Genomic DNA, 27,922 nt, shown 5'->3' with positions numbered 1-27,922 from the left:
CTTGAGGATTTCAATGGCTTCCCTGTGCAGTCTGACGTAGTGATTGCTGGTGTTGTCCAATATTTTAGTATTTTGAAATAGAATTTCATGTCCAGCTTGTTTTAGGGCATGTTCAGCTACTGCAGATTTTTTCTGGTTGTTTTAATCTGCACTGTCTCTCATGTTCTTTGATTCTGGTGTGGATGCTTCGTTTTGTGGTTCCAATATATACCAGGCCACAACTGCAAGGTATCTGGTATACTCCTGCAGTGGTGAGGGGGTCCCTTCTGTCCTTTGGTGACTGTAACATTTGTTGTATTTTTGTGGTGGGCTTGAATACTGTTTGTAGGTTGTGTTTTTATAAAAGTTTCCCCATGTGGTCTGTGACCCCTTTGATGTATGGCAGAAATACTTTATTTGTGGGTGGCTGTTTTTCCTCTTCGGTTTGGAGTTGTTTTCTTGGTTTGATGGCTCTTGTGATTTCATTTTTGCAGTAGCCATTTGCCTGTAGGGCCAAATTCAGATGGTTGAGTTCAGTGCTGAGAAACTGAGCTTCACAGTTCCGATTTGCATGGTCTACCAATGTTTTGATTATGCCAATTTTTGTTGTGGGTGGTGGTTGGAGTTTTTGTGTAGGTACCGGTCTGTGTGGGTGGGTTTTCTGCAGACCTTGTGTCCCAGTCAGAGGTCAGTTTTGCATATGACCATGACATCTAAGAACGGGAGTTGGCCCTCTATTTCTTTTTCCATGGTGAATTGTATATTTGGGTGGCTGCTGCTGATGCAGTTTTGCCCTAGTTTAGGAGATAGGTTTGACAGCTGACATTTGGTGCAGAGAGCATCACAGGTCAGTACTTCCCATGTGATAGCGGACCAGGTGCTTTAACCCTGCGTGGTCTGCTGAGAATTTAATGAATGAGTATCTTGTGGTCAAAGATGATGTAAATTTAGGCACCAGTGTTCCATCTTTAGTGCACCTCATGCATCAGTGGCATATCTGAAGGGCTGGTCAGGATGTGTGTGGGGCAGGGAGACTGAAGGAGTTGGAAGCTGCCTCCCAGCCTCTCCAATAATCAAAAAATGTCTAATTAAGGTACCTCTTTTGGAGCAGTTGCCAAAAAACCACCCAGAAAGGTAGGTTTTTGAGTGAGGGGTTTTAGTTTGGTTTTTGTATTCCAGTGGTTGGGGACAGGATGGCCACTTGGGTAGATAATCTAAAGTCAGTTAGGGGATGGGAGGACATTGTTCATGCAAAAATCTGCAAGGAGGTTTTAGAGGGCAGAGTATAGAGTCCATTTTCATCACCAATGGTGCAGCATTTATGGGTGTCTCCACTGGGGTAGTACTAAAAAAGACACCTGGGATTGATTCACCATCTGTCCTTCCCAGCAGAGGACTCAGTTAATCCAGCAGGTACATATCGTTTGATGCTGCAGTACACATAGTGAGGAGTTGTGGGGGGATGGAGCTAGCGAAGTGTGACATTAAATCAGCCTTCCGGCTACTCCAAGGACATCTGGATGATTGCAACCTTCTAGGTTTTACCTCTGAAGGCAACGACTATATAGACACGTTATTACCTATAGGGTGTTTGGTGTCCTATTCAGCATTAGAGAAATTTAGCTCATTTCTGGAATGAGCATTTAAGCGCTAGGTTGGTCTAGCACAAATAGTCTATTATTTGGATGATTATTTGTTTTGTGGAGTATATGGAACTTCACAATGTAGGTTCCTCATGGATGCCTTCCAGGAACTAGCATGGGAACTCAGTGTTCAGTTGATGGAATTAAAAATGGGGGCCCTTGTCAGGTTTTGACCTTTCTAGGAATAGAGCTAGACACTAATCGGCAATCCAGTAATTTACTAAAAGCAAAGTTGACAGAGCTGAAGTGAAAGCTTTGGAGTATGTTTCCACAGGTTAAGGTTTCCTTGAAGGAACTGCAAGAGGTGGTTGGGTACCTGGATTTCTCCTGTAAAGTAGCTGCACCAGGCAGAGCCTTCCTAAGGCAGCTGTGCAACACCATGAAAGGACACACTAAGTTGCATCACCAGAGAAGGAGGAATGTAATTGTGATTCCTGAAAGGTTTTAATGGGATTTCTTTTTGAAGGGAGGAGCTGTGTTAAGACCTGAATTTCAAGTACAGATGGATGCAGTGGAATTGCTAGGCTATGGCATCTATTTTGGGGGAAGACGATGTGCTGTGACCTGGCCAGCTGAATGGCAAGTGGTTGGTGTGCTAAGGGACCTTACATTTTTGGGGCTTCTCCCAATAGTGGGGACCCTGTGGCTGTGGGCAGAAGTGTGGGCCAAGTCAGATGTTACCTTCTGGTGGGACAACCAGGTGGTGGTGTATGTGGTTAACTCCTTAACATCTAGGTCTTAGAGGGTAATGGGTTTAATCACAACTTCTATGCTGTGCTGCTTGCAATTTAATATAGTTTTCCAGCCCTGCCATGTTCCTGGGGTTGACAATGCTTTGGCTGATATCCTGTCCCATCAACAGATAGACTGGTTCAGGGAGTTGGCACTGGGAGTAGAGGCTCAATGAGATGTCCTACCAAAAGAGGTATGGAGGATTGAAGGGTTGAAGCCAATAGGGCCATGTGTTTGGCAGTTGCCCCCAGTACTCACTGCAGCTACTCGGCAACATGTACTGAGTTCTTTATGTTTTGCAAAGAAGGTGGTCTAGGGCATGCATGGCCTATTCTAGATGAACATTTGATGCAATTTGCCATTCATTTACATCAGAGAGGATTGACACCTAGCTCTATACAGTGAAGAATGTCCACTTCGGCTTTTTATGCACAGGGACCACATGATTTACTGCTGCATTTGGAAGATGATTGAAGGATGGAGTAAGGGGCATGGCTGCATGAAAGACACCCGCATACCCATATCACCAGGCATCTTGTGTAAATTAGGGAACACATGGGACATAGTTTGTACAGATAGTTTTGAGGCCTGCCTTTTTAGGGACTGATAGCCTTTTTGGGGGCCCTTCGGGTAAGCGAGTTAGTGGCTGCAGTGAAAATGGATGTATCTCTATTCTCTTTGCAGAGGAAAGATGTAGTGGTCTCAGATGAGTGGATAACCATTCACTTATGAAGGTCACAGACAGATCAGTGAGGGAAGGGACAGGTTATCCTGTTACGTCAGTGTTCTATTGTAATGATTTGCCCTGTGAAGGCCACAAAGGTATATCTATGCTTCAGATGAGAAGATGGGGGATTTTTGTGGCATAAAGACAGGTCACTGCTTATGAGACACCGATTCTGGAAAGTGACTTCTCAAGCCTTGTTCAAGGCCAAGATACAGGGATGGTGATTCGGGACCCATTCCTTTCATATTGGTGCCGTGTCTACAGTGGTTGCCATGGGATAAAGAGTGGAAGACATTAAGAAGTTTGGGAGATGGTCATCCCACAGGTATTGTTATGTGCTGCCATGTTTGTATTGTTTCCTGTCATTGCAGGTCCTCAGATACCATTGTCCAGAGTTTATGTTATGTTATGTGGCCACAGTTACATTTTCTGGGCAGACAAGTATGCCAGTTGGATCAGTTGGGGTTGGCATTTAGACTTCGGAGCATGGGCAGCACTTGAATGGAGGGGACGGAGAGGCATGCTCTGGGATGGGTTCTTTGAACTGGTGTCCCAAAGTACTCCGCATGTGACCCTGATATCTTCATGATTCATCTTGGAGGCAATGACTTGGCCCAAAGATCTGGCAAGTCTTTGATTATACAGGTCATCACTGACATGAAGGCTTTTGCAGCAAGCTTCCCGGCAATGTGAATTGTGTGGTCAGCAATTATTCCACGGCTTGTGTAGAAGGGTGGTCGTGACTCCAGGTGTATTGATTGGGCCTGGAAAGGAGTCAGCAGAGAGATTGGCAGCGAGGGCTTGGAGTCCATTATAACGTATCCTAACATTACATTTATCCAGCCTTGGTTATACAGGGTAAATGGCATACATTTATCAGACATGGGGTTAGACATTTTCTTAATGGATTTACAAGGGGGCCTTTGGGCCAAGATTTTCGGCTCGCTGGGGGTCATGGGGTTGTAGCCCCTATGCTGTGGTGGCTAGTGCAAAAGGAACAGGTGCAGGTGAGTTCCAAAAAGAAGGCACCCAGCAGGTGCAAGGCACCCCTGTTCTCAAAATGACATTAGCAGAGTTTTTGATGAGAGGAGGGTAAGCAGGGGATACCAGTGGAAGATGGGCACTTAGGGCCAGGAGGACCACCTTGGCGTACTCTGGCTATTGGAGGACCAAAAGTACACTTTCAGAATAGAACTCCCTAGGGTGAGGTCTGGACCAGAAGGGTAAGGTGGACTCCAGTTGCAAACTTGTTTGCACTATGGTAGGCCTTGTGGCATCTACCCAGGTCATGCATATTCATATGCTATTTGCATAGACCAATGGGAGTGCTGGAGGGGCAGAGTCACAAGATATAAGAGACTCAGTAGGACTAGGAGTAGTAGTTGAGATAGGGTTTTGAGATGGAGAATTAGGGTGTTAATTAGGGAGTTGAAGAGACTGAGAGAGATTTTTGTAGTTTGGGCGGGAGAGTGACAGGCCTCCTTGTGAAAGGGAAAGATAAAGTTAATGTTAAATAAATTAATAAAGTTGTGGTCCTAATCACCCCATATACGGTGACTCGTCTTGTTATCTGGGCTAAGCAGGCAATGTCTGGGCAGCAACTAGTTACAGTTATTTCCCTGATATACTGGATGGGCATGTATTGAGAGCTGCTTATGTGTGTATAGTGTGGGGTAAGTGGCATTAGTCAAATCTCAAGTCTTGTAGCTGTCCAACAGCATCTGTGCCACCTACCTCTTACATTGTACAACTTGTAAAAAATGCATCCAGCCATTTTCTGTGGACTGGCCAAACACACACAATGCTCTGGTCTCTGAGAATGTTAATTCTATTCAAAGCAAATCAAAGTACTAAAAACTGAAAGCATCTGAAGGTCTTTCAAGTAGGCTGTAAATTCCATTTTTTGGAATTTAATGACACACATTTCTAATCTATGGTCACCACCTGTCATTCTTTGGAATTTTCTTGATTTTAAGGGCTTAATATAAGTTTGAAGAATCATTGCATGCCATAGTTCAATATGCTCTATTTTTAGGTTCACTCTGTCAACTGAGGATGTCTGATAAACAGTGAATGAATTCTCCTTTTTAGAAAGCTAGTGCAACACTTTAAGTTGTTTTGGTTTACAATTACCTTTGATGCTTATGTTAATACATTCAGGAATAAGAGCCATGTTTGATGCAATGTTGTCCCATTAATAAACAGAGAACGTATTCATTCTTCTGGCTTGTCATTATTAATGGAGAATTTCTGTTCAATAGGAAAATTAAATGGCAGTTAATAATTTATTCCAACCTTCCAATGTATCAAATAGCAATAGTACATATGTCTTTTCTTTTGTTTTTCCTAGTATTAAGTGTCTTTGTTTCCCATTTGCTGTGAATATCTTTATTTGCCCTGCTAGCATTAAAAATCTCTTAAGATTCTTTAGCTAAAGTTTATTATTTTAAATAGATATTAGCTATATAACTAAGTTATATAGTTAAATAGATATTAGTTAAATAGATATTAACTAAGTTAAATAGACATTTAAATAAGTTAAATAGATATTAGCTATATAACTAAGTTATATAGTGCTACCAACATGAATTTGACCCAACTCCGGGAGGCAGTGGAGGACAGGAGGGCCTGGCGTGCTCTGGTCCATGGGGTCACAAAGAGTCGGACATGACTAAATGACTAAACAACAACAACAAATATAATTACGTATGCATGTTTTAATTATACATTGCTGAAATGGTACTGTGGATGTTCTAGCGAGCTGGGAAATCCTTATCACAGCTTTCTTTTGATTGTCTTTTAAAAGTAATAACTGTATCATTACCTTGAAAATTTACACTTCCTGACTAGTAAGAAAGGTTTTCCTAGCAACTTAAGATAAACTGCTGCTGATTTGGTAGAAACATGGGACATGAAGGTGTAAGCTTGATAAAACTGCAGAGAGATACTTTGCTGAGTGTAAGAGGTAGAATAAGAATAACCATTCTCATTCAATATAACTGAAAAGAAATTGCCTTTGAAAAGGGTTTCAGGGAAAGAAATATGTTAGAGAAATTCTTACACATAAAATTCTGGAGTCTTGTGCTTACCTTGTTTCCCAGGCAGCTCGCTCTCTCTCTCTCTCTCTCTCTCTCTCTCTCTCTCTCTCTCTCTCTCTCTCTCTCTCTCTCTCTCTCTCTCTGTGTGTGTGTGTGTGTGTGTGTGTGTGTGTGTGTGTGTGTGTGTGTGTGTGTGTGTGTGTGTGTATCTTATCTTTCACAGCAGAATCAGCTCTGTGGCAGAGGGCAAGCTTCCAAGCTTCCCGTGCTTCAGTTAATGCCAAGGAGAAAATGTCATAAGGTAAAGTGTTCTCATGTGGCTTTTTTAGATCAGGATCTAGGCAGCTGGGAAAAGTGTGGAGTGATTTAAAGATGTGTAATGGACAAATATTGTTCTCAAAAACATAACTGAAAGTAAATTTAAAAGGCTTTGATAATAGGGCAGAAGAATGGGAAGGTGGGAGATTGGAAGACAAATTGTGGCACAATACTAGCTTCATTTTTCCTTAGAACTGGACACAACATTCTCTTCTTTTCAGGGCTGTAACAGACAGCTTTAGTGCCTGGAGCAGGATGAAGCTCTTTGCACCTTTTTTGGGGGGGGGGGGACAGCTCACCTCCCCCACCTCCAACACTATACCAGGCCATAAATGACTCCTATATTGATCTATTCTCATTAGTTCTCCCATGACAGTACACAGCGTCTTCTTTCAACATAAGAAATTCAGCTCTCTCCTAGTGGCAGCTGATGCTCATTGTTGTTGCTGGGGCAGAAAGTATAGCAGTCAACTGCAGGTGGGCAAATTGTACTGTCAAGGGCAAAAGTGAGTGAGTCTTTGTATATTCACTCAGATGTTCACATGCAATGAGACACATATTGTCTCTCTTTCACACACACACACACACACACACACAAACATAGGGGATGGCTGGTGTTTATGTGTGTGTGCGCTCATACCTGTCCCATTCATTTAACAATGTACATCTAGTAACAACCAAAAATACTTTCTGACTCTGGAGTAAGCACAGGCAGTTTCTAAGATTTGTCTCTTTATGTAAAAGCATGGTTTCACTAGGGGAGAAAACAAATATTTGAATTGGGTTTACCATGCTTTAAATTGATTTTAAAGGGGTGACTACATAACAGACCTGGAAGATCAAATTGTTTTGACAGTTGTTTTAGTTTGATCAGAAGGACGTTATTTGGCTCTTTTGCCATGTCCTGATAAGGACATCTGACTTCCCCAGGAGTCTACATAGATTTGTAGTCCTCCCCGGCAATGAGAACAAATCCTGTGATTCATCATAGCTAACATTATCCCAGTAAAGGGTTAATCCCAGAATGAAATCAGACAATCAGTGACAAGCTTTTGCAAACTCATCTGGATATCTCATTTAAAGACTTACAGTAGGCGCAGTAATTCCACGCAACTTCAAAACTTGTTAATTCTCTGCAAGTTCTATTTATGAAAAATATAAAATGCACAATATTAAAAACAAGCAACTTTTGAGAAGGCACAGGTATGTTGCTTACATTCTGACATACAGGAGCATTTATGTCAAGAGTACATATTCTTTCAAGAGTAAAAATGAACAAATAGTGCTTATAGCCTAATAAGGCAGAGAATACATCTCTAGAACACTTCAAAGTTCTTAAGAATAAAACTATAAAAAGCAAAAGCCTTATAACTTTCAATGAAAGGCATGTAAAATATTTAAACTTTAACAGTAAAAATACACAGAGAAAAAAACATACTTGCCTCTGTTGTTAATTCACAGAGAATGCTTGAGCTGCTGCTGAGTCGAACTTCAGGGGTGTGGCTCGCCTTTGCCTCCCTCCCCGGATAGCGCGAGACTTCGGGTAGCACAAGATTAGCATAGGAGGAGAGGGGGGGAACATTAGGTTATTTAACGGCTGTTCCCCCTCTCCTCTTCCTCTTTCTTTGCTGGCATCAGGCAAGGACAGAGTTCCACTGCTCGGTCTCTTTTGAACTGTGTCGCATCAGGAGGCCTACAGTGATCATTGAATCAGAACTTGGGGGGATAGCATCGGCTTCTCCCCAGGGTTTGGCTACAGCATTTCTTTTAAGAAATTAATTTTATTTAATTGGGCTTCATTGTACTTAATTGAAAGTGGCTTTGGTTTAATTAATTACAGTAATTTCTGGTGATTTCGAGGGGGAATCACCAACAGTGAAGAGGGGGGTAGCAATCGCGCAAGCGTGGGCTGTGTTTCCATGCAAGCGGAGCACAAGACCTTTGACTGCCCAACACAGCCGTGAGTGATGCGAAGAGCAAATGGCAACTGAGCAGTAGTCCACGCAGTACTGGGGCCCGGTCATCGGGAGGTGGATTTGGTAGGGAGTGGCAGCTTTACCTACTGGTGGTTTAACAAGTTGATCTTTTTCCCCCATTGTACCTTGTGGGGTGAGGGTATGGGCGATCCATCGGGCCCAGTTTTGATTTGCACCACCTGCTTGACACTCCAATATCAACCCCCCTTCCTTCCTCCTTACGAGGACAAGTGTTCCTTGGGTATATTGGTTGCTTATTTGGCTGCACCAATGATCTTGGTGGTTAGTTTAAAAAAAGAGAAGTAAGCGGTGGAACTTTAGGCATCACAACTTCCTTTCACTTGCAGGTGTGTCTGCAGTTGAGTGTCCTTTCGGCTTTGGCCCAACCACTTCATTAGCTCTGGAGCGACTTATACTTGTCTCCTCCGCTCTTCCTCAATAGCATGTTGGATGCCTTCTGACCTGAGGGGCTTCATCTTTCAGCATCATATTTTTTAGCCTTTTGTTTCTGTCCATGGAGTTTTATTGGCAAAGATACTGGAGTGGCTTGCCAGTTCCTACTCCAGGTGGATCGTGTTTAGTCAGAACTCTCCACTATTACCTGTCCATCTTGGATATCCCTTCACGACATAGCCCATAGCTTCTCTGCATTACTCAAGCCCCTTCGCCATGACAAAGCAGCAATCTATGAAGGGGCAAGATAATCGTAGATTTACCCATCATCTGTCTTACCCCAATGGGGAGTCGATTAACAATGCCATCCCTCTGGAGCTTTGTACCGTGCGCTATACCTCCTCTGATGAGGCTGTTTGCATGTTCCGTAGGTGTGGTCAGGGGCACAGCTGGCAAAATGTGATGGAAAATCAGCATTCTGGATTTTGCCAGTTCACCCGCAGGATATTGATCTGTTAGGATTTTCTTCCAGTTTTTTTTTTCCCCTAAAGAATGAGAGGCTGCCCTGTAGGCTGCCCTGTTTCATATGCTGCATTTTAACGTTTCAGTTGGTTTTTTGAGGGGAAGCTTAGGCGTAGAATGGAGATGTAAAAATATGGCCTATTATTGGGATGCTTATCTTTTGTGGTGAAAGGAACACGGGAACATGTAAATCTAGATTAGATACCTTTTGTTCAACGGCAGTAGAGTTAGGTTTACCTCTGGTTGAAGAAAAACAGAGAGATCAACCATGCCCCTGATGCTGTTGGGTGCTGAAGTAGACATGGTACGGCAAACAACTAGGTTGGCAGACATCGAGTTGGTTGCCCTTAAGGTAAGGGTAGCCTCGATGTTACAAAAGGAAAAAAATGTCCTTGAGGGAGCTCCAGGAGATGGTAGGACATTTAAAATGTGCTGGTAGAGTCATGGCGCCTGGTCGTGCCTTTCTGCGTGGCTTTCCAAGGCAATGAGAGGGCTCCATTGCCCATTTCATAGGGCTAGGGTTATGTATGACATGAGAGAAGATTTGAAGGTTTGGAGTCAATACTTAGCTGAGTGCAAGGGCATTTCCTTTTGGAGAGGAGACAAGATGTTTAAGGCCGAAATTCAGGTCCAGTCAGCCGCTACAGGCTCCTTCTGACTCAAAAATTTACTTTAGAATCAGATGGTGCACATGCAAATGGCCAGAGGAGTGGCACCACATGGGAATCACCAGAGATTTGACATTTTTGGAATTTTTCACAATAGTTGGTGCCTCGTGGCTTTGGGTAGGCGAATGGGCTAACACTGTTGTATGTTTTTGGTGTGACAAGCTGACACTGGTCTATATAATTTATAACCCCACGTGCATTCAGACTGTGTCACGACACTGGTGCAGGCGAGACATATACCAGATGTAGATAATAGCTTAGCTGATGCATTATCATGCCAGCCGATCGAGTGGTTCAGGGAGTTAGATCCAGGAGCCAATGAGTTCCAGAATCTGTTCCCCTGGGGGCTTGGCAATTTGGCATGATGATGTGGAAAAGAGCAATAAGACTGGCCCTGGCACCAAGGACATGATCAATGTGCTCGGCAGTGAGTATAGAGTTTCAGGAGCTTAGGAACTTAGTTGATTTAGAATCTACGTGGCCAAGACTTATACTGGGTAGGTTATTGGCACAGACTTGCTTCACTAAAGTTGATGGTATCAGAATTTTTCTTCAGACTACCTTTTTAGGAAAATTATTGAAAGTTGGTCTAAGGAAAGAGGCAGATTTAAAGACTCAAGAGTAGCTATATCACCAGGACTATTAGGAAGCACTTGTAAGCAGTGGTAGGTTATCTGTAGAGATGATTATGAAGTTGTTTTCTTCAGGGTGGTGTCCTTAATAACTTTTTTGGTGCCCTGAGGATTAATGAAGTGGTAGCCACTGGAAAGGGAGACAGAACTGGAGTAGCTTTACAATGGCAGGTTGTTTGCCAACGAGACGGTACAGATTCACATCCATTGATCCAAGGCCGATTAGCGAGGCACCCCCTAACGTCTAGGCAGGGGTCTGGTTTGTTTTATCTTGCAGATGCTTTAACGGTGATGAGAGGAAGCACATCATGATTGTTGGCTGCAGCTATGTTTTGGGCAGCTCAGTACGCTGCCATGTCCCCATGGGGGAGCAGTCTTGGACTGGGAGCTAGAGCTCTATCACAGGGAAAGGATGCTGTGGGATGCTGTGAGGCCAGCTTTGCTGTGCGGCTGCCTTTGGTCAACATCCCCCAGATGTGTCAGTAGTACACTTGGGCAGTAATGACCTGGCCAGGATCTGTGGAAAGGCCTTGATCCTTGATGCGATTCGTGATCTTACATGATTGAGGGTTACGTACCCTGCTATGGACATTGTATGGTCAATGATAATTCCTGAGCCGGCATGGAGGGATGTGAGCATTTTTGGCCCGCTAACACTGCACGAAAGACAGTTAGGAGGGTGGTCTGCAGAGCTATCTGCAGTCGCCTGAGTCGGTGCTTGGTCACCAGAGGATCCATGTAGAGGCCTGAATTTTTTTCGAGCACTGATGGCACGGTACCCTGCTATGAACAGTGTATGGCCGATGATCATCCCTCGGCTGTCACAAAGGGATGTGAGGCATTTTTTGGCCCACTAATGCTTGATGAAGGAGTATTAGCTGGGTAGCCTGCAGAGCTGTCTGCAGCGGCCTGGATCGGCGCTTGGTCACCAGAGGATCCACGGATAGGCCTGAGTTTTCCAATCGGTGAAAGCACCGTATCATGCTATGAACACTGTATGGCCAAGGACCATCCCTCAGCTGGTATGGAGGGATGCAAGGCATTGGCCCACTAACGCTGCATGAAGTAGTGTTAGCAGGGTAGTTTGCAGAGCTGATTGCAGTGGCCTTGGATGGGTGATTGTTCACCAGAGGATCCACTTGGATAAGCCTGTTTTTTTCAGAACGATGGTGTACATCTGTCTGAATGGGATTTGGATGTCTTCCTTGAAGACATCAAGGGGGGGCTGCTGTTGGAGCTTGGTGAGCTCGATGGCAGGCATGGGACTTAGCTTGGCTAGTCCCTATACTGTGGTGGGTAGTGAGGATATAACAGGTTTTGTTGGTTGGTCCCATTGCAAACTCAGGTAAGCTATAGCCCATCTGACCTCCCCATGTGGTGGATCGTGTGATTACAGTGATTGGGGGGGAATGATGCGCTGGGGCAACACCTGGACCAACAGTCAACAAGGAGAAGCTGGCTTGAGGCCCAGGGGTGGTTAAATTGGGGGCAGCCAGGTTCTCTCTGTCTTTAAGACCAAGAGAACATGGGGCCAGGGACTCGCCAATTTGTTGCTTAAGGCAGTGGTCCTCAACCTTGGGCCTCCAGATGTTCTTGGAGTACAGCTCCCAGAAGCCTTCACCATCACCTCTGCTGGCCAGGATTTCTGGGAGTTGAAATCCAAGAACATCTGGAGGCCCAAGGTTAGGGACCACTGGCTTAAGGGGTCCTTTGAGACCTCTGTATTTAAACCTGATTCCACACTACGGCAGGACTCCCCTTTGCCAAAGGATGGTAACACTGATTATGTTTAATAAAGTGTGGCTCATGATTAACTCATAATTCTTGTCTCATATCTTCATTCCGGGGTTGGGACGGTAAAGTATTTTCTCACCCAGCCAAAGTCCAAGGTGTTCATGCTGCTTGTCATTTCAAGCATCCTGCTATCATGCTGCTACATCCTCTTTGGATAAGCCATGTTGCCATGCAAAAAGGACAAAATAAGGCATATGCCTTTCTTTGTCTTCTCCTGATAAGATATTTCTCCATTCATAGCAATGTTTATTCTCTCCCCCCACCCCCGTTTTCTTATTACATCTATTGTTTACTTTTTTCATGGCAAAAAAAAAAATCTATGAGCTACTTCTGCCTTCTTATCTTATCAGTAACTACATCCCAAAACAAGTGAAGGTGTTTTTTTAATTTTCTGATATAAACTATACTTCCAGCTGTAGTTTTTAAATAATACATTCACTTTTAATGCATTGCTCTGAAGCACATTTAAAAAATTAGTTTTCATTTTTAGGACAACACTTCTCCACCCCATTAACTCACTTTAAAAAAAATTATTAGCAACAAGAGGGGCATTTATTTTAATTTGAATGTAAAAGAAATTTGATTTAAATCAGTTTGGCATATGTGAATGCCTCTGTTGGCCTTAATTTCTAATGAGCCCTTGTGCTGGCTTCCTCTCATAGCCACTTGGCCCAGCTGCTATGGTGTTATTTTTTTTTTTTACAAAATTCTTGCTATGTGGTATAGTGCTCTATCAGATAGCAAGAATTAAATAGAAAAACCCATAGAGTTTTGCCCTGCTCTCCCTCAGTGCTGCCACCACTCAGCCCTCCAATGGGATCTAGTTTCTGCAGCTGGCTTCCTTGCCGGTGCACTACAGCATAGCAATTGAAATAGCACATGACTGCCACATGACTTTTAATCAATTTTAATAACACTGCCACATATTCAAAAGTATTTCAGTAATATAATTGCCCCCTAAGTCTGAAGCAAGAGAAGTGACTGTATACACATAGAGAAACCTCAAACCACTGTCCATTTTTTATCAAAACAAAACTGGAATTAGTTTCTCTAGTCAAAAACATGATAGCAATAAGCAGTACAATGAGGAAAGTGAGGTATAAACCTAGGTTTAGGGAATAATCTGTGTTCCTTTTTAAGGTTACAGTTTATGCACTTTTACATGAGAGAACATCCCACTGAATTTAACATGACAGGCTTTTGCAGAGACTTAAGTAGCATTGCATTTTTAATTGTGGTTTAACAAACACAACTCTCAGTAAAGCTTCCCATTCCATTTGATAAACTAAGCCAGAGGGAAACCTATACCCACACATTCATTCTTATTTGGCTAAACTAGTATTTGAAGAGCTTAGTTGCAAATAACCTTTTCTAAATTCTTATGTCTTTTGAAGATCCCCACTTCTTTCAGAAGAGGAAGAGGGGGCAATTTGGGATTCCTTTTTCCACAGACTTTTAAAAATAAATATATCTCACGGGCACCGTGAAAGAAGAAAACCAAGAAATTCAACATTTGTTTCTGGTGGAGAAAGCCCTGGGGTATCATAGATGACAGTTGCACTTAGGACCTAAAGACTTTTGTCTCTCTCTCCAGGTATTGAAAGAGACAGGGACCAGGGCTGAAAATTGTTTTAGGATACGTGGTCCTAAAGATACTTTGTTTGAGACAGAATAGGTGTTCCTGCTCCATATGGACAGTTTCTGTCCTAGGAACTGAAACTAAGTGGGTTACCAGTGGCTCTTTGTCAGCTCTTTCCTTTTCTGCTTTTCTGCAGAGCTGGCTGCCCTCTGTGTCTCTAAATGGACGCCTCATGAAAAACAGATCCAGAAAATGCTGGGATATGGCCTTCAATGAGAGTGGTTCCCAGGACACCCTTTCTGGAAGCGAGAAGGCCTTTATTTCCCAAATTTTCTATCCAGGAATGCAGCCAACCTTCTGAGCTTAGAGGGAATGTGCAGTCAAGCTTCTGGACTTAAAGGGAAGGTCCAATGGCCATTATGCTATAGAACAATAAGGAGCTGTTTGCTGGAACGCCTTAAAATTGCCCTGTGCTGAGCTCTCTGGATACTATGATGGCAGCAAGCCAGGCCACTTTGGAGGAGCCTCTCTCTGTATTGCTAGTGTGTTCCTGTGTGCATGTGCGTGAGAGAGACCGTCATAGTTCTTTGTGTTGCAGCACCACACCAGAACTCTCTTGTTACTTTTCTGCCTTTTCTTGTAATTCTAATATCTGCAACAATGACTTAAAAGAATGCACAGTAGCAACAGCAAAGATGCATTTAAAATAAAGGCAACATTGCTATTGCTAGATAGGCTGAAGGTAGTATAATTGTACACTCCATTAATATAATAACATCAGCCTTATTGCATCCCATTATTTATGGAACACCAGCATTTGTGACAATCAGTGCCACATCTTCAATTAATTTATTTTAGATCATTTTCTTAAAAACAGCAGCAACAGCAACCTTACTGCCTAAAGTGGATATGCTTTTGTGAATAGCAGCACGACGCTTAGTAGAATATTGTTGATCTTGCTGATTTTGTTGTATGAATAGAAAACAGGGTTTGGATTTGTGAAGAATAAGAGACGACACATCAGAAAGACTATTGGGCAAGATGAAAAGTCATTCTGTCTGACTTCTATGAATGGGATATTTTATCTAATCTAATCCCAGCACTTGCATTGCCTTTGGATAAATTCTTTTCCAATGATGTGGCATGTACCAACACACACAGTTATATTTCACATCTCCCTGTGGGATTATAAACTTTACAGTGATTAGTGTTCAAAACTGTGGAATATAATCACAAGCTGAATTCCTGAATTGCTTTACATTTTGCACATGACTTGCATTCTCCAATTGGATTGAAATTTTTGTCATTTTACATTCCACCAATATAAGAACAGCCAAAAGGGTAGGAATTTTCCTTTAGTCACAGGAAGCCTTTAGAGCTTGATAGGTTTAAACTTCTAAAACCCATGTTCTGCAGAAGGCATAGAGATTGAGCACAATGTTATGATTTTGTAAGAAGGTGTAACATAGGCATGTATAAAAATCAACAGCAATATTCTCCATGGCCAGCGGCCTTCTCCTGCCAGTTAAGCTAACCATAATTTAAGCATTTCTGTAGAACTCATGGGAGACCAAGGATTACCTACAGGGGGCTAAGAAGAACTGTTGTATTTTCCCTCTGTCCCCAACAGAGAAACTAAGCAAGCTGACAAAAGGGGGATTCCACTTCTTCTACACCCACTATTAATGTAGTTCATGTTGCTACAGGAGGCATGGAGGTCTCCATCCATCCTCTCTTAGTCCTCAGAAAGCTAGTAAAGGTCTCTGCAGGCTAGTAGCTGTTGTGAGCTAATCTTAGGACTGATTTATATTCCTAGCAACTGTTTTCACTAGAAGGTCTCTTTGAGAAGCAAGAGAAGAATGGAAGAGATAAGGCCTCTCACAGGTCCATGAAATGTGTCAGAACCCTGTGCCTGAGGGAAGCTGCTTGGGGGGGAAGTCCTCCATAAATTTAAAGGACAGGGATCTTCTTGCCTTGGTTCACGAACTCCTTCTTACATAGAGCTGTCTTGGTCATGTTTTTGAAAAATAATTGGTCAAAGTAAAGCAAAGCAAAGCAAAGCGTGCTGTTTATATACTGCCCCATAGCGCTTCAAGCACTCTCTGGGCGGTTTACAAGTTAATTTTGCAGGCTACACATTGCCCCCCCCCCCAGCAAGCTGGGTACTCATTTTACCGACCTTGGAAGGATAGAAGGCTGAGTCAACCTTGAGCCGGCTACCTGGGATTGAACCCCGGGTCATGAGCACTGTTTTGGCTGCAGTACAGCGGTTTAACCACTGTGCCACGAGGCTCACTTAGTACTGTAAATGGTATGTTGTGTTCAATTTTCTCACAAGGAATTCAATATAGCTGCAATTTCATTTTACACACAATATACCATGTGGGCCAGATAGGCGGGGTATGTATGAATAAATAAATAAATAAATAAATAAATAAATAAATAAATAAATAAATAAATAAGTAAGTTTCTGGGAGTGATGCTTCAACCTATAAACAGGTTACATGCTCACCATGCATCATGTAACACCTCCCAACCCCAAGATTTCAATATTAGATGTGGACTTCTAGCTACTTCCAGGTTATTTTTTGTTTGTTTGTTTGTTTTGGTATTTTAGTGGATTTTTGGTGGCTTGGGGAGCCTCAGAAGATCACAAAGACAGAATGCTAGCCTCTATGCCCTTGAAAGTTGTAGAACACTTCTCTAGGACATGGTGGGAAATCAAAATACTGTAGTGGTTTTTAGATGCACAGCACTGCCACTGGCTACCAGATTTGTCAAGTAAGTGCAAGTCTTATTTGCCTTGCTTTATGTCAGACCAACAATGACCCTGAATTTTAGCAGTTACTGCTACCTTCACACTCTGCTTTTGTTATTGGATTGGCAACTTAAGGCCACACATCACTGCTCAAGAGATCTGCTTTGGCTCCAGGACTTCTAGCTTCTAATTCCAAATTTAAACACATCCTTTTTATGCTTTCCTTCATCTCAACCCTTCTGTGTAAGGTGTATAACACTGATTTATGACATTGTTAGAAAGAGCCAGAGGGCACTTGGCTGGTGCTGAGAAGAACTCGGTGGAGGTCCTGACCATTGTGGAACCCTATTATGTCATTGGCAGACATGCGCAGTTGCCCAGCAGTGAAACTCCAGAAGGCAGCAAAGTGGAGAAGGTGGAAACCAAGGGAGAAGCAGGAAAAGGATATAGAGGTAAACACAGAGGAGAAGAAAAGGGAATTGAAGGTGGAGCAGGGCATATGGAGGAGAAGCAGAAGTGGATTGGCAGGGAATAGAGCTGTAAGGGTGGGGAGGTAAGGACACCGGGATTTTAGGGAGACAAGCAGAGGCAGGTGTTGATGTTGGAAATGGCTGAGGATAAGAGATTGGAGGTCTGTTTCTAGGCAAGAGGCAAGTGAATGCAAGCAGCCTGACTGTAAAAGAGCAGGGCATATTGAAGTCTGATCCATCTTGAGTTCTGTTAGACTTCTCCCTCAAGGTAGAGAAGTGAGATGCTCAGGGAGTGGATCCCGAATAGCTAGCATGATCTCTTCCATTGTTATGATTCCATCACCACCTCAATACTTCCTGTGTCTAACACAGACTCAATCTACCTTGTTCCTTATGTCATTGCCACCAACCTATGTCATGGTCTTCCTGACAGTAACCAAACATTTCTTCATTGTCCTGATCCTGTCACCATTTATTTCTCCTCTGCCAACCACCTGAGGGTGATGTGACCTGACTAGCTTGAAGAAGGTGAATCAAGCAATAAGATACTCCTCATCTTTGCATTTCACTGTTTCTTCAAACAGAGATATAGAGCTGTAGGCTTGAAGTGCCCCTGTCCGTACAGTTTCCTGAGCCTCTGAAACATTCAGACCTATCTATTGCTCAATGAAGTGTCATCAAAATAATGAAAGTGCAAACCCTAGATTCTCTATATGCCCAGCAGGAATGCAATGGTTTGTCCTTCGTTGTCAAAGAAGACAAGCTCCATTGGATTCAGGGTGTGATCACACAGGGGTAGGGAAGGTAGGCATCCTTCAGTCTCGAGAGACTATGGCAACATGCTCTGAAGAGAGGTCTTGGAACAGCATCTAGTGTGGCTGAGAAGGCCAATTTGAGAGTGACAATTCCTTCCACACTGAAGACAGATACAATCTGTCCCCTGTCCAGCTCCCTGATTTAGCTGGTTTTGGGACTTCCTCTTTGCCTCGGCCTGCTGAACAAGTGTTTCTTCAAATTGGGAGAGGCAATGATGCATTGCCTGCCTCCAGGCTGAACATTCAGATGTCAAGGTTTCCCATCTGTTGAGGTCCATTCCTAAAGCCTTCAGATCCTGCTTGCAGATATCCTTGTATCACTGCTATGGTCTCCCTCCAGGGCGCTTTCCCTGCACTAATTCTCATACAGGAGATCTTTTGGAATCTGACCATCAGCCATTCTCATTACATGCCCAAGCCAATGTAGACATTGCTGTTTCAATAATGTATACATGCCAACAATTCCAACTCGTTCTAGGACTACACTATTTGGAACTTTGTCCTGCCAGGTGATGCAAAAATGTGTCGGAGACAACACATATGGAATGTGTTCAACTTTCTCTCCTGCCGTGTACAAAGGGTCCAGGACTCACTACAGTACAGGACACAAGCTCTATAGACTTGGATCTTCGTATATGTCATCAGTTTTTTGTCAAGCCATACTCTCTTTGTGACTCTAGAGAATATGGTAGCTGCTTTGCCAATGCATTTATTCAGCTCGACATCTAGAGAGAGTGTGTCAGAGATCGTTGAGCCAAGGTACATGAAATCATGAACAAACTCCAATTCTTGTGTAGAGATGGTAATAGAGGGAGATGAGTCCACATCCTGGCCATGACTTGTCTTTTCTTCAGGCTGATTGTTAATCCAAAATCTTGGCAGGCCTTGCTAAAATGATTCATGAGTTGTTGGTGGTCTTTGGCAGAATGGGGAACAATAGCTGCATCATCAGCGAAGAGGATGTCCCACATGTATTTCAGCTGGACTTTGCTCTCAATTTAGAGAGATTAAAGAGCTTTCCATCTGATCTGGTCCGGAGATAGATGCCTTCTGTTGCGGTTCCAAAAGCGTGCTTCAACATGACTTATGAGAAATAGATTGCAGTTTGGACTGCTTGAGGGATGATATGGTGTGATCTATTTCCTGGTGGTCACACAACACATGGTGAAATGCACTCCAGCCTTACTCCTCTCTGTGCCCAAGCTGGACTTTTTTTGGCACAGCTGTGGGGCTGCTCATATTTGGAGCCAGGCTGGACTGATTCTCTTGAAGAACAGTCACTTTGAAGGAGATTGTTGTCATTAAAACCACCCTTTCTGGTGCAATCAGGTGCATACCTTTAAAACTATTGAATCACACCTTCAGATTCATCATTTAGGGAAGAACCAAGGAAGAAGTGAGTGATTAGGGTTGAGTGGTGGCCACGTTGATAGACACATGTGTAATTAACTATCCCAATACAAGCCCAGAAGACACATAAGCAGTGGAGGCAGATTGTGGGGCTGTTGAGAAGTTGCATCCTTGATTTCTCACTTCTCTCTTCTTACTGCATCATTGATTCTCTTTGTTTCAAATTATTTAGCCCCTTGTTTGACAACATTTTACCAGACTCTTCACTTCTGTGTGACAGCTTCCCTAATGGCGTGGCCAATATTCAATTCTTCCAGTGTTGTCTTTACTGTTTCATTGAATTGTATTCTCACTGGTAAGAAAAAAGAAAAAAAATAACTCATCTCCCTGTTGGGCGAGATTTTTATGCATTATTTACATTTATGTCCTTTGCCCTGGAAATTTTACAGACATGTTTTTTTTTTGGGGGGGGGGGAATCTGCATTTTGAACAATTATATTGGCATTGAAAACCTTGTATTTTGTGCAAAGTAAGGTTTTTATGCAAAAATAGCATGTTTTTTTCTTTGTTTTGTTTTAGTAGTGTGGACACTGGTGTTTTTTTTTTAATTGTCACTGTGTTCTCTTCACTCCCTTGTGGGACTGAAATTTTTTTGCATTGGTTAACTTCCTTTTCAACAGAGTGTGTTTGTGTCAAGACATTCCATTTCAAGAAGGCCAATAAAAAACCCCAGAGCATCCCACCTTGATCCAGAGCAGATCCTTGAGCGATATAGCATCATATGAAGATCACAAGGGAATCTAAAACTGTTGAACTCTTTCCATTTTTAGATTGTTTTCAAAGTTATTATTAGCCATAGGGCTTAATGTAGGGAAAAAAGCTCACACACAGAGACCCAAAATAGGGAAATATTTCACAAGTATGCAATTGCAGCAAATGTTGCCTACCAAGGAAACTTTTTATGTTCTATTTCTGAAAGTCTAGCTTTTATATCCCACAGGAGAATTTATCAAATTTGACAGGCCTTTACAAAGAAACCCCTTTAAATGCAAAAAACATTACAGTGTACCAAGCAAGGGAATGCCCATAACCCCTTCCTGTCCCGTGAATTTTGCAACACTTCATGATTGTAACTGGGAAGAACATCTGGAAAAGAAGTCTATAATCTCATCATGAAGTCATTATCTTTCGCCACCTCTTCTCTACTGAAAGACTTATTTGCTACCAGGTGGGGAAAATGAGATTCAAAATAGAAACCAATCAAAAGTAAGCTTCATTTTCTTCAGCCCTAATTCACAATGCCTTTTTTATATATTATAGGTAATAGCCAGGGAACTGTTGAAAATGTGCTCATTCCCTTTTCTGTTTGGCAGAGCTGGAACATTAAAATTATGTGGAAGGAACTGATGCTACTGTTCTTTCTTAAGCCATGATAAGGAGGTATGATATGATTTTCTCCCACTTCTTTAATAGTGTCCCTTACCAGAATGATAGAGAACTACTGTGTCTGTTAGCCCACTAAGGTAACAATAATAGTACTGGGGCTTGCCAGGTCTCAAGGTATTAGGTGAAATCTCAAAGATTATCTATCTTTCTCCCATATCTGGGTAGGGAGGCACGTCTTAGGATATGTGGTTTTGAAGGAGGAGAAAGTGTGAGTGTATTTTGTGTGTGATTGTTTAAAAGCCTGGTGTTATAGATTTGCTTGAGTTTTTCAGTGAAGGCAAGTCACCGTCCCTTGAACCCATCAATGGTGAGGAGCTGCTGGATCCATCCATCCATCCATCCATCCATCCATCCATCCATCCATCCATCCATCCATCCATCCATCCATCCATCCATCCATCCATCCATCCATCCATCCTTCTCTCTTTCTTTCTTTCTTTCTTTCTTTCTTTCTTTCTTTCTTTCTTTCTTTCTTTCTTTCTTTCTTTCTTTCTTTCTTTCTTTCTTTCTTTCTTTCTTTCTTTCTTTCTTTCTTTCTTTCTTTCTTTCTTTCTTTCTTTCTTACTTACTTACTTACTTACTTACTTACTTACTTACTTACTTACTTACTTACTTATTCAGTCATTCTATTGGCCCTCAGAAGTATAGGAGGCCAAGCACCCAAATTATGACATCTCAGCATTTGATCAAGAATCTGAATCCTCTGATAAAGATGGCTCTGGGGATCAATCAGAAGAGGCTGGGCCCCTTTCCCAGCCCACATGAATTCCACAGGTTGAAGGTATAAGCTTGGATACAAGCTCCCTGACAAAGTGGTTGGCTGCATGGAGAAAAAATCTTTGAAAGAATAAGTCTCCTCAGGAATATGAAGTCTCCTTGAATGAAAGCACTTCCTTCCAGGGAATCCAGCAGGTGAAATCCTGCAGCCAAGCTTTGTTATCAACTGGCCAATTTAAATTAAGCTGTTTAGCAACTAGCTTCCTTGTCTATCTGACACGGCTCTGTTTGTTAAACCAACCCTTCTGGTTCCATGTGCCCTATCCTATAAATACTTTTTTCCTTGGCTTAACCTCCCTGGGTGCCCATCTCCTTCCTACTTCCAACTGGCAACAGAGCTAACTGACTCACTGTGAATGGATGTACGTATATGCATGTTCTGCACCATTGTATTTGTTTAGATACTAGTGCAGGAAATCCACTTTTTCTCTTCCACTCTGTCACACATGCACATAGGAAACATAGATGCAGTACTGTTCTGTGGTTGTTATACAATTGCCTATCCCCATGTGATACACAAGTGCCCACTCACTCCCTGCTCTCAGGGAATGGGAAGCTCTTGACCCAGCAACTCTACAAAGCACCTTCAAGCTATTTTGGCCCTTGACATTTAGCTGCTTAGAAGAAGATCCTTAGCCTGAGAGTCTGGGGGGCGGTATTACTGGGTTATCCTGCATTTTGAATTGGCATCATTTCCAAGGATGCATTAAGCGTCCTTCGCTTTCAGAAAACTACATCTCCTGCCAAGTTCTCCCTCCAAGCAACTAGAGAATTTATTGCAAATGCAGAAACCAGGGCAAGTGTCCCAAATGCCAGTACATGCATAAGCCTGACAACAATATACTTGAATTCTCTTTGGATTCAGATTTTAAAATGTTTTTCAGTCGAAGCAATCCAGCAGTAACTCCAGAGACGTGTTTTCTAAGTTTGCCCTTTGAGCACTATGCACTGGCCTGCACAAGATTGCTTAAAATTCTTATATATCAGAGGATGAAATCCAGAGGAAAAGACTGTGCTAGCAGTCAGCATCAGTTGAACAAGAAATAAATTTGAGCTCAAAAATGCTGTGAGGAATGTTTCTCGCTCATGTTTGGCTACTGTTATGCTTGTCAGCATAATAATAGAGTAAGCACTGCTTGATTTCCTCCCACACCTCCAAAATATGCTTGCATTATAATAATAAGGTAGGATTCAGCTGAATCCCACTTTATTTTACAGGAAAATGTTTGTTTTAAATAAATCACGGGGATCAAGCTTACTCTTTTGTCTTCCAATTGTACAGGACTATGTGCATTCCCTTCTGATAGCCCTTTCCCCAATATTTGAAACAATATGGTCTGTGCTTATGATCTCCCTTCAAGTTAATTCTGAAATAGGCATTTAGCCCTAAGGAATACCACTCATTCTGAGGACATTTAGGGTTGGGATTAAAAGCCCTTCAGGAAGGATCGAGCATTTGCGGCAGCTAGAATTTTATATGCTAAAAATTGGAAAAGATCAACGGTACCGAAACAAGAAGATCTTATTGAAAAGATTCGGGAAATAGCCGAAATTGACATTTTATCAGAAGTCATGAAGGACTATCCCTTGCAAAAGGCAACAGAAAGATGGGATCTATTTAACAAGTGGACAGAATCAACAGGCAGCTTGTGAACAGTACATATTGAAAGGAGAACTGAATCTAGAAGGCAGAAAAGAGTAAATAGAATAATTTAAAATCTTGATATGGCAATAGGTATAGAATGGATGAAAGTATGTTATTGTCTCCCCTCTTCCTCATCAATCCCAATTCCCTTTTCCTTTCTGTTATCCCTTATAAAAAATAAAAAGCACAAAAAAAAAAAAAGGAAGGATCGAGCATTTGCCTGGAGGAGGCAGATGTTCAGGAGGCACCATGCTTTTTACCTTACGTTTTTACAGAGAGACACATAGTTCGCTTTCCAGCAACTTTAATTCTAACCATCACTGTGAACAGAGGTCAGAATGCCCCCTGGGACCTATTCTACCTTAGTCGGGTAGCACTGTACCCATGGGCATTCTGGCCCGAACTGCTCCTTTCATTTGCCGTGCTGGTTTGGCTTTATTTTGAAGTGGTTTGAGAATGGGGGAAGAAACAGTAACTACCATACATTTGCAGTGTGTGTGTAGTCACTATGTCATTAGGTAATCTATTCAGGCCACAGATTTTGGAGCAGCATTGTTAAAGGGCACAGCTAACCTTTTCCATGACCATGACTGGTTAACTGGTGATTCATACCAGTGCTTAAGTGGTGACCTTTGAAAAGGTCTGCACCTACTGAGATCAGGGTTCACCCACATACAGTATACACTTATATCTAGTAAAAAAAGTGTATCATTGGCTTTATCCTACCCCACTACAGTTGCATTTCATGTTTTTCACATACCATGAATAAGAACTGTTCTATAAACTGCTGTGAATTTCCTTTTTACCACTGGAATCCCCAAGTTAACCTTCCTTCCCTCTTAATATGTACCATTGATTTCCTAAATTGTTGGGTTAGGTAATGCTCTTTCAGATACTAAATTTTTAAAAAACAAAACAAACAAAAAAGCAAATGCTGTATTTTATTTATTTATTTATTTGTTTGTTTGTTTGTTTATTTATTTATTTATTTATTTATTTATTTATTTATTTATTTATTTATTTATTTATTTATTTATTTGGGAAACTGAGATGGCCTAATTGCCATTGTACCAAGCTTACACTACCAACTATGGCTATCTCACCTGCTCAATGATATTTTCTCTGTACGGCATACAGATAAAATAAGTCCTTTTTTTAAAAAAAAAAGAATCCAATACCACGAGCATTTGATGTTAGCAAAACAAATAAAATTGCCCCTCAATTTTATTATTTTCTGAAAAATAAAGCTATTACAGTCACTTAAGTAAAACAAATCTGAGATTAATATGGTGAGTCTTCAATAACTTTTGTGAAATACTCATGGAAACCCTTAGTCATTGGGATTCTGTTTGGTTTGCTAAGTTTACAACAAATGTCAAAGAAAGAAATATTATGGTATTTGGCTGTGCTGTTTGCACAATTCAGCGCACCACTTCGCAAGCATATATTATCTTTATTATTCTCCTGTAGGATATCAGAGTTGTTCCGCAGTAGAGCAGTTTGTTCATTTAGAGCTTTTAGCAATTCAACATTTTGGGGCAAAGACAACCAAGCATCCTTTGACATTCAGCACTTAGCTAAGAAGGAAGTTAATTATAGTAACCGGAATCCTGTTGAGCTTCCATGGACTAAACAGTTATACCAGTATAGTAACACTGAATTATACTGCTCATGCAAGTGTTGCCATTGGAAATGGAGGGTGGGTTCTCTTCATGGAGATCACTGTTGGTGCAACAGCAGTGTCTGCATAATAAGGTTGTCCTGACTTTGAAATGTTTTGCTGAGGTTTCTCGTGGACTCAAGAAACCTCATAAATTAATGACAATGAGGGATTTATCAAACACTCTTCACATCAGAGTACATTACTATTGCTTCTCAGCTTCATGGGTCACCAAAACAAAACAAAAGCAGGAGACATATTTGCCCAGATAGTGATTGGGGAAAATAAAATACTGCAATGAGAAAAGGCAATAGATATGGTAGAAAGTTGTTTGTTTGCGAAATGCAACCATAATCATACCTGATAATTAGCTGAAACAGGGAGACTTTATTTCACAACTGTTGTCTTTCATACAATTGGAATAAAATATTTCTTGTTCTCCCATAAGCATTCTTTTTCTCAGTGGTGGGACCTCAGCCAACTTGACTTTAGTTGACATTTCTTCCTGATTCCTCTGGAATAGAAACCAATGTTAGTGCTATTTGTATTGACTTAGACCAGTTCTCTAATGTGCATGCACAACACAAAATCCTGTTGCCATCCCTCAGTATTGTATTGCACTGAAAAAGGAAGTGCAACTGTTCTGGGAGTATTCTGTTAGAGAGAAATATAGGATTGGCTCTTTGATTTCACCTGACTACCTGGAATAGGAAGATTTGCAACTATTACATATCATCTATGATGTTGTATCTGCAGTTCCACTGACCCACACTCCAAGGTGATGCATTGGCCAGGGAGTATATCTGAAGGTCAGGCCTGCTGGACTGAATGTTGTCACTCTTGTTGGACAGCTATTATAAATTATTAAAGAAAGACCAAATCAAGTACTCTTACTAGTTTCAATTTATTATAATGGACTTCCTATCAAATCATTGTCTGCTCTGCATACTCTATTAAGAATGGAGGGATTAAAATTTGCTACAAAACAAAATAAAGAATATACTAAACAAGCTTATGAGAGTCCCCTGTTCGTATTCCACAGTGTTCTGCTAAATCTTGTCACGGCACATCACCCAATGATGTAACCCATTATTTGCTTTCTATGTTTCAGTGGCTGAGCAATCACCCAAGACAAGTACAATGTCTTCCAGAAATTTTAATCTCTCTAATTCTGCCAGAGTAATAAGGGTTTAAGACATCAAAATGCTTTTTATGTCCATATATCTTTAGACCTTGAATGCCTGCCAGACTGACCTTTGCAAAGGTTTGTGTCACAACAATAGGTCAGTGGTTTTAGTGTTTCTCCCCAATGAACAGTAATCAGCTGAAGAATCATGAGGTACCATGGAAGAACTCCTGTCTAGGATATAAAAAGAAGCAAAAAGAACAACTGCTATGTTCTCAGAATTTTCTAAACTGCTTATGGGAGATAAAGTGGTAAATCATTTCAATAAATTTTATCAGAGGGGAAGCTACTCCCCCAAAGTTTCTAGGGGTCAGGTTCAGTATTACAACTGGGAGCAGCACCAATGCTTTCTCAGCTTTACTAAGATTTTATATTCCGTCTTCCATTTTCCCCAGGCCTAGCATTACTGCAGGACATTTTGTGGGGGAAATTGTAGCTATTGCTGTAAGAACCAGGGGACATCCACTCAAATTGAGTGTTGGGAGAGTGAGAACAGACAAAAGAAAATATTTATTCACCCAACATGTTGTTAGTCTGTGGAACTCCTTGCCACAGGATGTGGTGATGGCATCTGGCCTAGATGCCTTTAAAGGGGGATTGGACAGATTCCTGGAGGGAAAGTCCATCACAGGTTACAAGCCATAATGGGGATCCTGGCGTTCACCCTTATTATGTTAAATAAGTCATGCATTATTCATGTTTTATGCTGATGTGATTGAGAGGTGGGGGCCACTAGAGATGTTAAAAGGCAGAGCCAGAGAGAAGGAGTTTAGTTTACGGGCTGGATCTGAGTTTGAAGGGAGAGAGAGAGATAGTTGGGAATCTGAGAAGTGATTAGTCTGAGGAGTGAATAGTAACCTGTAAGATAATATAGAAGATTATTATTGATGCTTGATGAACCTGAAGAAGATATGTATGAATTATTATAGAAACATCTGTAATCAATAAACCTGTTTTATTCAAAAGACAGTGATGAATGGACCTTTGTCTTTCCTAAGTACGTTAATAAAGAAATCAACTGGTGGCAGCATGTGAAAAGGTGTTTTTTTTTTTCCCTTCATGAGCTCTCTGTTTTGGGGAGAAAAACAGGGGTCACAAAGGGGCAAATGTCACAGGGATGTACAGAATAATCTTCAGGCTTCAAATTAAGGTACTTCAGAATGCCAGATGCAAGGGAGGGGTACCAGGAGACAGGTATCTACTGGTCTCGTGTGCTCCCAGAGGCATCTGGTGGGGCCACTGTGAGATACAGGAAGCTGGACTAGATGGGCCCTTAGTCTGATACATCAGGGCTCATCTTATGTTCTTATGTTCTTATGTTAAGGTGGTTGGAAAGAAAATTTGCAAAAGAAGAGTGATGTGTAGAAAGAAACTATTTCAGGAAGGGGGCAGGAAAAATCCTCAAATATGTCCTCTGAGAAATTTTCATTCTCCTCAGATAAAAGCCAGTAAAAGAAAAATCTGTTTCGTCCTTATTTTGCTCTGTAGTATTGGTCAGAATTCACACTTGTTGAAAAACAGCCCTGACAATTGTGTTTGAGAGAGAAGTAGAGATGTGGACGAATTAAAAAAAATGGCAATTTGTTTTGATCCATTATTCGTCAAGGTTAATGAATCAACAAATACAAATATACGAATACTGTATTCTTTGACGAATCAACAAATCGATCTGTTAATTCATCTGCTATAACACTGGCCCCTGATGACCTAGAGACACCAAGTTTGCAGGGAAGCTTCCTCAGATGTTTTTCTACAACTCCTTCACCAGAGTTATATAGTCAGAAAGAGGACCCCCCCCAGGAAAGCTCCCCCCA

General features: G+C 41.8%; 1 long non-coding RNA gene across 1 annotated transcript in view; it reads right to left on the bottom strand.

The window, feature by feature from the left end:
• The window catches only part of LOC140705455 (uncharacterized), a 49,946-nt gene extending 22,024 nt beyond the window's left edge, over window positions 1–27,922 (bottom strand). Inside the window, exon 1 of the long non-coding RNA XR_013544025.1 lies at window positions 1–27,922. This exon is cut by the window's left edge and continues 8,764 nt beyond it. This is a non-coding gene — a long non-coding RNA (uncharacterized LOC140705455).

Source organism: Pogona vitticeps, chromosome 3 (assembly GCF_051106095.1).
Source record: "Pogona vitticeps strain Pit_001003342236 chromosome 3, PviZW2.1, whole genome shotgun sequence".
Taxonomy (NCBI): Eukaryota; Metazoa; Chordata; class Lepidosauria; order Squamata; family Agamidae; genus Pogona; species Pogona vitticeps.
This window is presented reverse-complemented; position numbering and strand designations above follow the sequence as displayed.